We start from the raw sequence: 12267 nt of genomic DNA on the forward strand, positions 1-12267 counted from the left end.
TGTGATTGTTCCAATTTAGGGCATTTGTAATTGTAATCCCTAAGTATTTAGTGCAATTTACAACCTTGAGATGTGTGTGACTTATCGCGTAATCGAAATTTAGCAGATTCCTTTACTATTCATGTGAATAACTTCACAATTTTCTCTATTCAGGGTCAATTGCCACTTTTCGCACCATACAGATATCTTTCTAAATCATTTTGCAATTCGTTTTGGTCATCTGATGACTTTACAAGACAGTAAATGACAGCATCATCTGCAAACAATCTGAGATGGCTACTGAGATTGTCTCCTATGTTGTTAATATAGATCAGGAACAATAGAGGGTCTTTAACCCTTCCTCGGGGAATGCTGGATATTATTTCTGTTTTACTTGATGACTTTCTGTCTATTACTACAAACTGTGACTTTTCTGACAAGAAATCATGAATCCAGTCACACAACTGAGGCAATAATCCATAGGCGCACAGTTTGGTTAGAAGACGCTTGTGTGGAACGGTGTTGAAAGCCTTCTGGAAATCTAAAAATATGGAATCAATATGACAGCCTCTGTCGATAGCACTCATTACTTCATGAGTATAAAGAGAGAGTTGTGTTTCGCAAGAACGATATTTTCTGAATCCATGCTGACTATGTGTCAATAAATCGTTTTCTTTGAGGTACTTCATAACGTTTGTATACAGTATATGTTCCAAAACCGTACTGCAAATCGACATCAGTGATATGAGCCTGTAATTCAATGTATTACCCTTACTTCTCTTTTTGGGTATTGGTGTGACTTGAGCAATTTTCCAGTCTTTAGGTACAGATCTTTCTGTGAGCGAACAGAACAATCCTTAGCTGACAACACTACCATGCTTATTTCTTATGCCTAATTTCAGCCACTTCGACTCCCTGCATTGTCTTGCATATGGCCAAAATGATGACATGTAAAACAGACAACTGCCACAGACTTGGCACAAGGGGCAAAATGCCCAAGTAAACTACACTATGCTCATCACATGGACTCTGATGACTGATCCTTACTATCTATCTATCTATCTATATCCGAATCCCGCTCCAGCTACTGCCGGGTCTGGGTGCTGACTAGTCCTCTCCATTTGGCTCGGTCCTCCCACCACTTTTCTTCCTCCACTTGCTGCCAGGTCACACCTCTCCTTTCAACAGACATTCTCACTCCCATTTTCCACCGTGTTCTTGGGCGCCCTCTAGGTCTTTTCCCATCCATCTTTAGTTCTTCCATAATTTTGGGGAGTCTCTGCCCATGCATCCTCTTAACATGCCCATACCATCTTAATCTCTTTCTTTCAATTTCTTCTCTCGTACTTTTTTGTTTGAGGTCCTTTCTAATATCTACATTCCTTACTCTGTCCATTCTTGTTTTTTCCTTAACTGCTCTGAGAAATTTCATTTCCCCTGCTTGCAGTCTGCTCCAGTCCCTTTCTGTCATTGTCCATGTTTCTCCACCATAGGTGACAATAGGGATGTAATAATTCTTATACATAAGGAGTTTTGCTCTTTCTGAAACTTCATTATTCCAAATCAGATGTTTTATTGTTTGGTAGAAATTGCCTCCCTTCTGTAACCTCCTATTAATTTCGTTAGTTATTCTTCCATCCCTAGATATTTCACTCCCTAAATAAGTGAAACTTTCTACCACTTTGAGGGGTTCTCCATTCAAGGTAATATTTCCGTTGATTCCCTTCTCCCTTCCAAATACCATTACTTCACTCTTATCTTTATGTATTTTTAATCCATACCTTGTCATTATTTCCTTCCACGCATCAAGCTGTAACGGTACATCTACCTCTTTATCACCCCATATTACCATATCATCTGCTAAAATCATCTTTTTGTCTTTTTCTTTTACTATATCTTTAACTGCCCTATTCATTCCCTCCATCACGACATTAAAAAGCGCAGGAGATAGAATACTTCCTTGCTTAAGTCCTTGTCTTGTTTCGAAGTATTCAGAGTTCCCCAATGGTGTTCTAATTCTACAATTGTGGCCTCTGTACATTGTCTTTATAACATTAATGTATCCATCTTCTATATCTATCTTCTTCAGTTCGTCCCAGAGTCTTTCCCTGTCAACTGAGTCACATGCCTTTTCTATGTCTATAAAAACCATTATCACCCTTTTGTTATACTCCCAACCTTTTTCCATCAGTTTACAGATAGAAAATATCAGGTTGATCGTGCTCCTTCCTTTCCTAAACCCATGCTGTTCTTCACTCAGCTCCTTTTCTATCTTTTCACTTATTCTATTTAGTAAAATTCTTTCAAAAATCTTGGCTGTATGACTCATGAGGGTTATTCCCCTGTAGTTTTTACAAAGTCTTTTATTGCCTTTCTTGAAGATGGGAACAATGTCTCCTGTTCTCCAGTCGTCAGGTATTTTACTATTTCTCCACATGCTTGATAGTACTCTATACAGCCACTGCATTCCCACTGGACCTGCTGCTCTTATCATGTCCACTGATACTTCATCAGGTCCTGGGGCTTTCCCCCCATTCATCTTCTTCACAGCTTTTTCCATTTCTTCCCGTGTAATTTGTCCTAATTCTGCTTCCCAACTTCTCTCGATTCCTTCATTATTTGTTGTTTCCTCATGTACCTGCTCCTCAGCGTTTAACAGCTTCTTAAAATGTTCTTTCCAGAGATCTTTTATATTCCCTGGATCTTCAATAATGGCACCGTCCTCTGTTTCCATCTTTACTGGTACTTCAGAAGCCTTCCTTTTATTTTTCATCATTTTATAGAACATTTTCTTATTGCTCTTCACATCTTCTTCAAGTTTTTTTTTCGTAAACTCTTCCCATGCCTTTTTCTTTGCTGTTTCCACTATTTCTTTGCACTTCTTCTTTTCCTCTATATATCTTTTATGGTCTTCGTTATTTTTAGTTTTCCACCATTTTCTCCATGCTCCATTTTTTCTTCTAACTGCTTGGATTGTGGTATCATCCCACCAACTTGTCTGTCTTATTTTTTCCTTTCCAGATGTTCTGCCACATACTTTTTGTGCTGCTTCGACTAAAGTGTCTTTGAATAAACTCCATTCTTTTTCTACATCGCAGAAAACTTCTTTTGGAAATTTTTGTGTTATTAATTCTCTGTACTTCTCAGCACATTCACTCTCCTTCAACTTCCAATCCCGTATCCTCATCACTTTCTTCTGTTTTCTATTTTTCACACACTGATTCATTTTCCATTGTCCCACCAGTAATCTATGGTCTCCATCTGCACTCACACTTGGAATTACCTTCACATTTGTTACTTTCTCTCCCCATTCCCTATCTACTAGAATATAATCAATTACACTCTTCGTTCTTCCATCCCAACTGTATCTGGTGATAACATGACTTTCTCTCTTCATAAACCAGCTGTTTGCTATTTTCATTCCATTCCTCTGGCACAAATGCAGGAGTCTTTCCCCTTCTTCATTTCTGCCTCCATATCCAAACATCCCAATACTTGCTCAAATCCCTTTCTGTCTTTGCCTACCTGTGCATTAAAGTCTCCCATCACTATATTAGCACTCTCTATATGATTTTCTAACACATTTTCAAAGTCCATCTTCTCTTCTTTGCTACATCCCACTTGAGGTGCATAAATCTGGATTACTTTTAGTGTTTCTTTTTGGAATCTCAGGTTTAAGATTATGATCCTGTCTGATACATATCTCACATTTTCAATACAGCTTTGTACGTTCTTATTCACCATCACTGCCACACCATTTCCTCCATACCTGTTATTCCCACTCCAGTACAGTTTTCCTCCTCCTCTCAAATTCTTCTCACCTTTTCCCTTCCACTTTGTTTCGCTTAATCCCAATATATCCAACTTCCTCTCTGTTAGTACATCTGTCATTTCCTCCATTTTTCCATTGAGGGTTAAGATTATGATCCTGTCTGATCCTTACTATCACTCCTAAATTGGCGGATGTCCACCAGTTCTTCTGGCCTCACAAAAATAACTTTGCAGTTACAATGACCCTTCATTTTTGATGCCATGTCTGTCACAAAACACAAACAACAGTTTCACTCACCTCACAGTGAAGGTACTGTAGGTTGCAGGGGTATGCTCCAATGTCCACTGGCAGTGTGACATCAATGCTTCTGACAGCACTCTGCTGGGGGTGGCATGACCTGTGGCACCACTTGGCACAAACTATGTTGTGGCCTGTGAGGGCAGTGGGCTGGTGGGACCCAGTGGTACACTGGTGATTGAGAAAAACACTTTATTACTTTCAGTTACACATTTCTCCAGTGTGGATGTGAGGCAGACATGCCTCACTGTAGCATGGCAGACTGATGATGGTCAGTTGGACGGCTTGCCTCCACTGAGTGGGATGGTACACGTGTCAGCGCCTTGCAGTGCTGACATCAGGACAGGCAGCAAGCCGGCAGCCCTTCAGTAGGCCATGGCTGTGATGTCAACAGCATGCTTCCTCTTCTTGCTGTGTCTGCCTTCTATTGTTGAACGCCCACACCCTGTCTGCTCAGATGCATCTTGTGTCTGCTGTGGTAAAGGGAAGATTGCTTTGCGCAGGACATAACCCCCCGCCTGCTGGCAGGAGGCTGTCATTGGCAGGCACAGACGGTAAATCTGGTGCACTGTGGCACCAAGTGCTGCAGGCTGGACTTAGTTTGGAGGTGACTGACACAACCTGGTCTCAAACAAATGGCTGCAGCTGGTGGTGCCCAGCCATCCCATCGTCTGGTGTAGCCCTGGTGTTGTGGTAGTACTGCTGGGCTCCAAATTCCACAGTCACAAAATTCACAGTTATTTATACTGCTCCATAGCATGAGAGTTGATTAAAAATCATTACAGCTGTAATGCCTGATTAAGAAATATGTATGTATTTAATAATGAAATTATGTGGCACGATAATGATTTTAGTTTATTTGTTTAATTTATAGTAGTAAAACCTCATTTACAGTGACCTTCACATTTGTGGTTGCATAATTAATTAGTCTGAGAAATATGTGCGGTCTCCTGTCAAAGCCGCACACAGCTCTGCTCTCCCTACCCTGCACTGTGATAATGGAAGGGAGGGGGTACAGTGCTCACTACTTGTACACTTAAGCTAGCCTTTTACTGGTGGAGCATGTTGACTGTGGAGTGCTGACGTAGAATATGCAACAGGTATACTAAAGAGACTGCCTAGACTACACTTGTCCATCCTTCTCTGGAGTACTGCCATACTGTAGGATTGGCGAAAGACATTGAGAAAGTTCAGAGAAGGGCAGTTCATTTCTTATCATGAAATAACAGAAAGAATGTAATGGATGTGATACATGAGTTGGGGTGACAATCGTTAAAACAAAGATGGTTTTTGTTTGGTTGAGATGTTTTCATGACATTGAAATCAACAACTTTCTCCACCGAATGCAAAAATATCTTGCTAGCACCCACCTACATATGGCAAAATGATCATCATAATAAAATAAGATAAAAAGGAACCTGCATGGGAAGATTTAGGTGCTGATTTCTCTTGTGCACTGTTTGTGGGTGAAACAGTAGAGTAATAGTCTGAAGATGATTGGATGAACCTTCTCCCAGGCACTTAATTGTGAGTTGCAGAGTTGTCCTGTAGATGAGAAATTAGTAGTGAATACTGCCACCAGGTGCAGTAATCTCAGAAAGATGGTAGGTTCTTTGCTGGAACAGTGATTATGTGCAAATCTGTGGAAACAGGCAGTGATACTTGACAGATTATTGTTTGAAGCAGTATGTTGCTTTATTTTAGTGTAAGCCTGCATTCACTTAGTAGTCCACTGAAAAGGGATTCCTTTCTTCTATAACCTGTGAGACATGGGAATGATTGATGCCACATGTAAATTGAAATTTGCAAAATACTTGATTGTGAATAAGGATTGCAGCACTTTGAGATTCCTTCAGCTGCAAAATTTGTCAATGATAGCTAGAGTAAGACATGTTAATCTAATGCCATCCTTGTTTAGGATGTTCCTACAAAGACATCACCACAGTCCTTCATCCTGTAATCGTTATACAGTGTGCAAAAATTGACAAAGTGTTCTTGGTGAGTGGAAGCTTTGGTATTGTCTTCTAAATAATTAACATAGGATGAAACTGACAGCATTATCTGCCCCAAATAACGTTAGAGTATCGTAAGGGCCCTTACAAAGCCAAAAGTCATTCTCTTATATGATAGAGTCTGAATTAAGTGTTAAATACCAAAATACCATAAATTTTTAGTAAGCTTTGTTAGACCTTTTTTTTTTTTTTAGTGGCGTTGTGCATGCTTCTCTAGTTCTTGGAGAGCAAGGGGTTTCAGTCTGGAAGTGGGGTTGCAGAGCAGGATGATCTTACAGATGGAGGAGAGTTAGAGCAAGGGGGCTTGGTCCTATGTTATATAGTTTTGCAGAACTATGTCAGTAAGGGCTATGTGGAAGGATGGGTTGCACCTGGATATGAGTAATTTGTCAGGCCATTTTGGAGAATTCCCTGAGGTAGGTGACAATGTAGGAACAGTATGTGGAATTGGGTTCTGCCTACAGTTTGGGAAACTTAACCATATTGGTACATGTGGAAGGAGCAAGGATCCATGGCATAGTTTAAAACATAGGTAAAACATGCGAAAAAATCTTAACAACTTAAGAACTTTTGAATGATGAAACCAAATTAAGTATAGTAAAAAAGCAAGCTGGACAAAATAATATTAGATGACTGCAGTTCACTTTGATCCCTAACCAAATTCCCTTCAACTGAGAGTAAAAATGAAAAAAATTACTTGGAATGTATATACGTTTTTCAATAACAGACACACAACAACTATTAATATTCAATACTGTTGAGAGTACAGCCTTTTTTTTTAACTCAGGAGGTTTCCAGGAAATGGAATATTTCAAACTGATTCCATATACTCAAATAATTGTGGGATCAAGTACATTTAATGTTGAAATACACTTAACGTATTATGCCATTTTCTATGCCACTGATTATTCAATAACCACTTTATGTTTCAAAAATTAATACCAGAAGAACAAGTTCCATCTAGCAGTTCACAGTGCGAGAGTATGTTGTGGAACCTCAGTATGCTTAGCCAGGATTTTGCCACAAATGCCTGTAATTCTTTCAACTATCGTCTTGATTTCAGTGGTGGTTGGACCACATATCAAGTACACTTGGCCAATGAGATTAAATGAAATTATGTGCTTGTCATACAATTGGTGAATTACTTCCGCCAGTTTTGGGGCACTATGAAAACTGTATCGTTTTGATTTTAAGCTGTGCATAGTTTTCGAACTTTCATTCAAAGAATTCACAGCAACATATCAGGCATATGTTAGTTTTCATCGACTCATTATTTATTTATTCATCTGTAGAACAGTTTACAGTGTATGGATGTCGTCAAATGTTTGTACAGTATTTCTTATTAAAATAAACACGTCTCTTACTGTATTGATAGCTCCAACACTTAGTCCTACTTTTCTAATCATGTCATAAATTGTTGCATAGAACAATGTTCATGAACACTAAGTTACTATCTATAGTTATTTTAAATGTTCATTTACAATATAATAGTTATTATTTAGTAATTACTTTTTTTAGCCTTTGGCTAGAGGTGTGGGAATAATTTATGTCTTTTATTTCTTGTGGCAGTCTGTTGTATAATTTTTACAATTTTATTCCATGGTATAATACACTATTTTGAGTTTCTGACCTGTTTCTTCTGTTTAATTACACAGTCTCTGGATTTGGTTCCATGGTCATGTATTGTGCTGTTTCTGGTGTACAGATTATGATTTTTTCCATATATATGTTGTGTGTGATAGATGTATTCACACAGGTCTGTGATAATTTCTAACATTTTTTAATAATCCTTTACAGTGTGCCCTGTTACTACTATTAATGCAGGTCTTTTCTGTTTCTTGAAAATAGTCTGTATGTTCCCAGCACATTCCTGTAACTGGGGATTGAATGTATCTCTCCAAAGTAGGCTATTTTAAGGCATGAAATATTTTGCATCGGTGCGAGAGTACCCAGGGTATAATGTGCTGAGGATAACCTCTTTGCCAAAATTCTCGAGTGTTCTGTCCATTTCGATGGGCTGTTGACATTCATTCCCAAGACTTTGGTATCAGCTACACAATCTAGTACATCATTGTTGACTGTCAGTGTAGTATCATTGGGATTTTTATTTAGTCAGGAGTTTATGCAGTTTGTCTTTTCCACATTTAAAGTTACTCTATTCTTTAATGACCAGTTGTGGGTGTCTCTGAGAGTTTAATTGAATTTTTTCTGCTAACTGTGTTGAATTTTTGTATGTAATCACTTCAGTGCTGTCACTGCAGTTATAAAAATCCTATTGAGGAGGGGGAGGAGGGGGGGGGGAATTATACTATTCTTTGGTATCATACTGAACATCTTAGTGTATTTGCAGTTTAAGGGATACTTGTAAGGGTTATAGTCACTGTACTGTGATTGTCAATGAAAATTCTGTATATTCATGCATCTATGAAACTAGAAATAATCTTAATATGACAACCACTTACTTTAATGCAATTAGTGTTCTTTTTAACCTTAACTGAAAGCTGGTTGTGCCACTCTTTATACTACATACCTTCTTTATGGTGAAATTCCTGCGCAATCTATATTTGTTTGAATGGAAGTTCTGCTTATGAAGTATTCTTTGCATACGTCGTTACCCATCTGCATTGTTGATGCAAGTTGACAACTGAACATAGATTTTCTGGTTGATTGTGACTTTCGCAACACTGACATTTTCCACAATCAGGCTTTATCCTGTTAAAGGCAGAACCCATATCTTCAAAACTCTGAACAATTGGTATAATAATAAATTAGTGAAACCAGCTCATGATACACTGGCCGGTAAGAATGTTGCAATTCTGTTTTATTGGTGATCACACAATCACCACACTTTTCAAGTGCTTTCATAGCAAATTCTCATTCCAACTGTATGGCAATGAGTAATAAATTATGTTACTTTTGTTCCAAAGAACTATTGCAGCTTCAGTTTTGTAACATCCAGTTCAAAAATTTCCCATTTCTCATGCTATCCATATAGCAACAGCATCGTTTTAGTTAACCCAGATAGTCCTGAATTATTTGTTTTTCAAAAATTGATTTATATCTTATCTACATTCATTCACAAGGTTGTAAGGAAGAAAGTAAAAACAATTTTGAGTATTTATTTTTATTTAGTATTTCGAAAAATGGGCGTCCTTCCAGAAGGACGTCAGGACAATAAGTGATAATGTTTTTAAAGTATATGACATTGCACAGTTAATTTGTTTTGGTTTTTATACTTTCAAATAAACATAAATAAATTTGAATTATGGGCTGAAACAGCTAATAAATACAAAAAACAAAGAAAAGAACCTATACACATATTTTATGCACTAGTATGATAAGACAAAAAGCAACAAACATGAAGTGGTTCGTCACATTTTACGCACATATTAGTAGTTTTTTTGTGGCAACTTCGACATTTCAGCTGCTTCTTCATTTTTGTTATCTTGTCCGTTGGTAATTCAGCAACATAATGTTCTCTCCCATCAAATCTAGAATCTAGCTTTGCCCTCTTACTAGGATATCCTCTGCTGGTAGTGACTCATTTGTTACTTTCAAGAATTGCAGTGACAATTTGACGACGAAATGTCAGATGATCTATGGGTTATTCGTTGTGCTTGTAAAGATCCCAGGCATTTTGCTCTGCAATGTCTATAAAATGATCAATGATCCGGAAATACGACTTTTTCCCTGTTATAGAGCATCTATATAGGGATTCATTTTGGTGAGTTCGATCTATGCGTCCCATATGAGTATTGTAGGAGTGTAATAAGTTAGGTTGAAGCACACTAATCCTTTTCCTTTGTTCCCTAGAAAATCTTGCTACAGAGCGTAGTGGTTGCACTCTGTCAAAGTTAGTGGCTACAGTAACAACACTGCTGTCATTCCAACGTACAATGGAAATCCCGGATGCTGAGTCAGAACAAATTTCATATGATCCTCTATTTTCTTTTATCATTTTATCTACAAATGATAGAGTACAATTCTTAACTCTGTTTCCTCTTATTGTTCCTATTGCTTCCACGCCCCTCTCTTTTAGGTCGTGTAGTGCAGTAGCATTGAGCTGCCTTACGGGTAATTTATCTACACTTGGATTTTCTTCAGCACCCGAATCTTCATCTGTTATGTCATCAGTTGAATTTACAAGAGGGTGTAATGTTACATTCACACCAGTATTAGGTATTTCCTCATCTTTTGATTCTAACATGTCCAAAAGTTCCATATGTGTACATCGTTTTCTGTGAATACAAAATGACAACATATTACCCTGACGTCCTTCTGGAAGGACGGTTGAAAACATTTTTGAATTACAACTGGCGGAAACTTTCAATCGTAATATGAGCCCATAAATAATATAGGTTAATTCTTTAAGATATTACATGACAAGTTTCAGAATTATTGACGCAATATGAAAGAAAATATACATACCCATCGATGACAAGGTCAGTCAGTTTGTCCATGGTAAAATCGACCCTATTTTCAAGACACAGTTTCTCACTCACTATGAACGACAGCGTCAAACTGATTGTCGCAGCGCGCAACTGACTCTGCCTACTTCATATAACAATGCATCACAGTCCGTTGCAACAATGCGTTATTCGTAAAAATAAATAATTTCAACAGTGAGTTACGTCGTCCTTCCAGAAGGACGTCAGGGTTATCTGGGTTAATATTTGTTATTTATTTACTGTTGTGTACCATTAGTTGTACATTGGAATGAATCCCTGCTGTAATCAAGTAGTTTCATAATTAATGTCGTAACCAAATCCTCTGATGTATAAAATATTAGACAGTGCTTTCTTCCTCTAGTGTTACACTAACAAATCCTCTTAAACACAAAAAATTAATCATTGATGGATTGTTAAACTCTGAGGTAAATAAAGGAATTCTCCAGAACTGTTCTACCATACCATCACTGTAACATCCCATGTTCGTGACAGAGCAGGTTGGCACAGTGGATCAGACAATGGACTCACATTTGAGATGACAGTGGTTCAAATCCTCATCTGGAAATATGCATTTAATTTACCCATGCTTTGCCTAAGTCAAATGCTTTCTTTCAAAAAGATATTGTCGATTTCCTCAGCCATCCTTCCCAGTGTGTACCTGTGTTTTGTCTATAATGATATTATCAGTGGCACATAAACTCTAATCTTCCTTGGTTCCTTCCTTCCTTTCTTCCCTCCCTTTGAATTGAAGTAACATGGCAGTTGTAAAGAGTCCTGTAAGAACTAAATTTACACTCCTGGAAATTGAAATAAGAACACTGTGAATTCATTGTCCCAGGAAGGGGAAACTTTATTGACACATTCCTGGGGTCAGATACATCACATGATCACACTGACAGAACCACAGGCACATAGACACAGGCAACAGAGCATGCACAATGTCGGCACTAGTACAGTGTATATCCACCTTTCGCAGCAATGCAGGCTGCTATTCTCCCATGGAGACGATCGTAGAGATGCTGGATGTAGTCCTGTGGAACGGCTTGCCATGCCATTTCCACCTGGCGCCTCAGTTGGACCAGCGTTCGTGCTGGACGTGCAGACCGCGTGAGACGACGCTTCATCCAGTCCCAAACATGCTCAATGGGGGACAGATCCGGAGATCTTGCTGGCCAGGGTAGTTGACTTACACCTTCTAGAGCACGTTGGGTGGCATGGGATACATGCGGACGTGCATTGTCCTGTTGGAACAGCAAGTTCCCTTGCCGGTCTAGGAATGGTAGAACGATGGGTTCGATGACAGTTTGGATGTACCGTGCACTATTCAGTGTCCCCTCGACGATCACCAGTGGTGTACGGCCAGTGTAGGAGATCGCTCCCCACACCATGATGCCGGATGTTGGCCCTGTGTGCCTCGGTCGTATGCAGTCCTGATTGTGGCACTCACCTGCACGGCGCCAAACACGCATACGACCATCATTGGCACCAAGGCAGAAGCGACTCTCATCGCTGAAGACGACACGTCTCCATTCGTCCCTCCATTCACGCCTGTCGCGACACCACTGGAGGCGGGCTGCACGATGTTGGGGCGGGAGTGGAAGACAGCCTAACGGTGTTCAGGACTGTAGCCCAGCTTCATGGAGACGGTTGCGAATGGTCCTCGCCGATACCCCAGGAGCAACAGTGTCCCTAATCTGCTGGGAAGTGGCGGTGCGGTCCCCTACGGCACTGCATAGGATCCTATGGTCTTGGCGTGCAT

General features: G+C 39.3%; 1 protein-coding gene across 1 annotated transcript in view; it reads left to right on the plus strand.

Moving 5' to 3' along the window:
- The window catches only part of LOC124721826 (endoribonuclease Dcr-1-like), a 293757-nt gene that overhangs the window by 276317 nt on the left and 5173 nt on the right, over positions 1-12267 (plus strand). The window lies entirely within an intron of this gene.

This window comes from Schistocerca piceifrons, chromosome X, assembly GCF_021461385.2.
Source record: "Schistocerca piceifrons isolate TAMUIC-IGC-003096 chromosome X, iqSchPice1.1, whole genome shotgun sequence".
NCBI lineage: Eukaryota > Metazoa > Arthropoda > Insecta > Orthoptera > Acrididae > Schistocerca > Schistocerca piceifrons.